Source organism: Mus pahari, chromosome 12 (genome assembly GCF_900095145.1).
Source record: "Mus pahari chromosome 12, PAHARI_EIJ_v1.1, whole genome shotgun sequence".
Taxonomy (NCBI): Eukaryota; Metazoa; Chordata; class Mammalia; order Rodentia; family Muridae; genus Mus; species Mus pahari.
Window position 1 is genome coordinate 57,902,263 of NC_034601.1, and position 4,930 is coordinate 57,907,192.

Sequence of the window (4,930 nt, forward strand, 5' to 3'; positions counted from 1 at the left end):
CCATCCTGCCAAAAGCAATCTACAGATTCAATGCAATTTCCATCAAAATTCCAACCCAATTCTTCACAGAGTTAGAAAGGGCGATTGGCAAATTCATCTGGAATAATAAAAAACCTAGGATAGCAAAAAAACATTCTCAACAGAGAATATATTGAGTAGACTTCTCTTTGGAAAATTGCTGATAATCAAAGCTAGTAGCATATAGGCAGCCAAGTGCACCTATGGGTGCTAGGGATCAAATTATGATAGGAATTTGAACCAACATGATGGGACAAAGAGGGACGACATAGAAAGAGTACAGTGAATCCCAAAGGGATTCAGAAGGTAAGAGAGACAGGACTCTAGGTGGCTGCAGATGGAAGGGTGAAAGAAGCTAAAGATCCTGGCAGATCTACAGCTTAGAGTGGACAATGGGGTCAGTAACAGGGATAGGTGTTGTTAAGATGCTGCTTAATAACTTTGGGAGAAAGAAAGAAATTTGACATGGTTGGACTATAGAAAAAATAAATAATACAAATCAAAGTTAAAAAAAAAACCCCTCATTTCATTAATCTTCATCAAGGGAGGCTTCCATAGAGTTTACAGTTTCCCTATTTTAATTTTACTTTCTCATTATTTTAGAAAATAATATAATGTTATTATTTCAATACAGAAAATACAATTATTTTATTTATCTATTTATCTTTTATTTATTCATTTAATAATAACTTTATTTACTCAAAGCTTCATATGTTTGATTTATAATGTCCATTTCTGACCACCTATATACATGTTGATACCTCTGGAAAGCATCTATAAATAATAGTAAGGCAATTCTAGACTGTCTACCTAAAACATAACGGCAATACAATACAAAATTGTGTATTTCTATTTTGCTTGCATATATGTCAGTGTGAGGGTTTTGTTTCACCTGGAACTAGAGTTACAAACAGTTCTGATCTTCCAGTGGGTGCTGGGAAATAAACTTGGATCCTCTGGAAGAACAGTCAGTGCCTTCATCCACTGACACATTTTTCTAGCCAGACAGTATTTTATTTACAGACTCTGGTTTCCACATGGTTGGAAAATTAATTCTTGTTGTTTAAATTAATCAAATTGTAGCAACTTATTATAGCACCTATTAGAGAACTAAGACACTAAGACTTTTGGATATTAAAACTGCTGTAATTCCCAGCTATTGGATGGAACACAGGGTCCCCAATGGAGGAGCTAGAGAAAGTACCCAAGGAGCTGAAGGGGGCTGCAACCCTGTAGGTGGAACAACAATATGAACTAACCAGTACCCCCTGAGCTTGTGTCTCTAGCTGCATATGTAGCAGAAGATGGCCTAATCGGCCATCACTGGGAANAGAGGCCCCTTGGTCTTGCAAACTTTATATGACCCAGCACAAGGGAAGGCCTGGGCCAAGTAGTGGGAGTGGGTGGGTAGGGGAGCAGGGGCAGGGGGTATAAGGAACTTTCAGGATAGCATTTGAAATGTAAATTAAGAAAATAAAAAAAAAAACGCTGTAATTCTAAATCCTAGGTGAAAGTTAAAATATTATCCTCTGCACAGTAGGAAAGCCCAGAGTGATATTTGAATGAACTAGTGCTTATTTTCAAGTTACTTAAAAATATTAGGTTTACAAATTTGAATTTTTTTTTAAATTTCACTTTGCTTATGCAGGCTGTCTCCTATAAAGCATGGTTCCATTGATGCTGATGGATTAAGTTGAGGGATTTTTCATGGCCAGGAGTCTTTTAAATACACAGAAAACACCATGCCAAGTATTTGAATGATTGTCATAAAACAGCACATGCATAATTCGCATATGAAAATAGCCTCAAATTTCAAAGCATTTTTGTCACCCCACCTTTGCTGAAGCTATAAAGAGGGAAGGGCTTTGTGTACTGCACAGTTTGCCTTGGTCCTTTAACTCCAGAGTTAGCCACACCCCTTTGTGTTCTCATGCCGCCTTTCATAGAACACACTGCAATACTGACTTTGAAATGTTATCTTACCTTCTGTCCTAGTTGTTTCAGTCCAATTTGCAGTCCAGTTTTAGTACTTAGTCTGGAAAGGAAATATTTACTTTCTTACATCGCTGTCACCATTACAGCTCCATCTGGTCTTCGTGTTAATTCAGGCATTTTTGTCATAGTGTGGTCCACCCAACCTCCTCTGTTCAGAATAAGTTGTTTCTTACATGTAAAAGCATTCATTAAGATGATTGGTTACTAGGCAAAAGGAAAGCACATAAAGCTTATTTACTCTAGAATTAATCAAACAGGAAAAGAACAACGTAGTAGTGAAGCTTCAGATAACAAGGAGAAAGGGCAGCTAAAGGAGCAGGACCAGAGGAGAGAGTAAGACTCTGTTGGATTGTGATGTGTTCGGAGGCTTCTCTGATGTGGAAACATATCTCAGTTACAAACAGGAATGGCAGACAAAAAGCATAGATCAGGCTGTTTGAGAGCGGGCCTTGTGGAGAGACAGGAGCAGTCTTGGAAAGCACAGAGAAGCGCCAGCCTGGAGAACAGATGCATCGAGATGGCAAGAGTAGCTGGCACACCTTGGCATCGGGTAGGGGAGCCTCACTGGAGTCAGATGCGAAGGTGGTCAGAATAGCAGGAACAAAATGGGATTTTTCTTCTCTCCCTTTCGGAGGGTTTTCCTGAAAAGCTTAAAACAGAAAGAGGATCGACCATCAGTTACTTCTTGAATATATGTCTTAAAATTCTCAGCCTTTCTACAGATATGGGATTTATGAGGCAACGATAGACATGCAAAGTTAGCTCATAGAATTTTCACAAATGTGGGAATTTTCAGGTGTGTTGAAATAAGGCAGTTGCAATAGAAATGGTTACTAATGGTAAGGTTATGCAAACCTTAGAGGAAAGCAGTGCTCATATCCTGGAGGGTAAAAGCAAGTGCCATTTCCAAACAGACTCTCCAGAAACTTTATCACATGTCACTATAAATTCTCCGTGGGCAAAAGTGTGGAAGTGTGTCTAATGTTGGAGGTGATCACTTATATACCAATGTATCATAAATGGCATTTGATAAATGTTGAAGATATAGTTGTGACTAAAAGGAGTACTTAGACCTATTTTTTGAGATAGGATAAAAAAAACAAAAACCCTTTGTAATGAGTGTATACATAGTTAGAAAAGACAGGCTCCTAGGGCAATTTGAACTAGAATCATTTAGTCCTAAGTGCAGCCTTGGTGTATTTAAAACAGCTCAGTATGTAACACTATTAGTTAATTTAGAAATTTTGACCTCTTGAGCTGGCAGAATTCTGGTTTTCTGAATAGAATATAAATTTATGTGAAGGATATATAGAGATGCTTTTTGATAAGCAAATATTAATTCCCCAGAAATTCTAGTAGAGGGAATAGTTCCATGAAGGCACTGGGGACATTTATAGTCATAACATGTCTAGAAGTCATTCATTATGCAGTTTTTATTCTAGCAGGTAACAAAGGCTTTTAAGAAACAGTAATTACTCATTGACTTAATACGATTCATAATTCATCTCGGCAAAGATATTATAGGTACTTTAAAGATATCACTTGTGTTTCAATTATCATTGTGATAGCAAACTAAAATTTAGTAGTTGGAACAATCTCTATGATGCTTATCCATTCACTGGTCAGGAATTTGAGTAGGATACAGACGGGTGTTTTAGTCTTTGTTTTTCAATATTGGGACTTGAGAGATTCCAATTCTGAAAATGAATTCATAGCCAAGACTCAAAAGATCAAAAGACTTGCTCACGGGGTTGGCCCCAGGGACGGGCTGACAGAGTCTAGCACTACTTGCTAGTCTGCCTAACGTTTTCCTATGGCCTGGCTTCATTACATCCTGATGTTCTTAGAACAGCATGACTTCCGCACAGAGTGAAAGCTGACCTGAAAGAACCTTGGAAAACATAGTCTTGAAGTGGAAGTTTCTGGATATGTCAGGTGATACAGACTCACAGTGACGTTTTGCTGAGACAGGCTCATGGAGTGTTTTGCTGAGGCAAGACCCATGGGTGGGCACTTGATGTTTGGAGAAAAGTATAAATAGGACTCAGTGAACAGTAGCATCACACTTGCACAGTGAGCTTTGCAACACTCGGTTGGTCTTGCGCTTTTGCTGATCTTCGCTTCATTGAGAGAGGCATGGAAAAGAACTTCCGATGACCCTGCGGGTCCTGGTTGCTCTCGCTAACTTGTGCCCATTTGGCTGAGACTTGGCAGGTTTGCAGGATCATGCCATTGCTGTTGATTTGTGTTTGCTGTCCTAACACTATTGAGCTGGACTGCTGGTAGACATTTTCTGTATCCATTCCTCTATTGAGGGACATCTGGGTTCTTTCCAGCTTCTGGCTATTATAAATTGTGGTACATTTACACAATGGAGCACTACTCAGCTATTAAAAACAATGAATGTATGAAATTATTGGGCAAATGGATGTATCTGGAGGATATCATCCTTAGTGAGGTAACCCAATCACAAAAGAAGTCACTAGATATGCACAAGCGGATATTAGACCAGAGACTTAGAATACCGAAGATACATTATGCAAAATAGAAGAAAAAAAAACAAGAAGGATGACCATTTTGTGGATACTTCATTCCTCCTTAGAATAAGGAACAAAATATTCATGAAAGGATATAGGTACAGAGACAAAATTTAGAGCTAAGATGANAGGATGGACTATCCAGAGACTACCCCATTCTGGAATCCATCCCATCATCAGTCACCAAACCTAGATACTAATGCTCATGCCAGCAAGATTCTGCTGAAGGGACCCTGACATAGTGGCCTCTTGTGAGGCTATGCCAGTGCCTGGCAAACACTGAAGTGGATGCTCACAGCCAGCTATTGGATGGAACACAGGGTCCCCAATGGAGGAGCTAGAGAAAGTACCCAAGGACCTGAAGGGGTCTGCAACCCTAT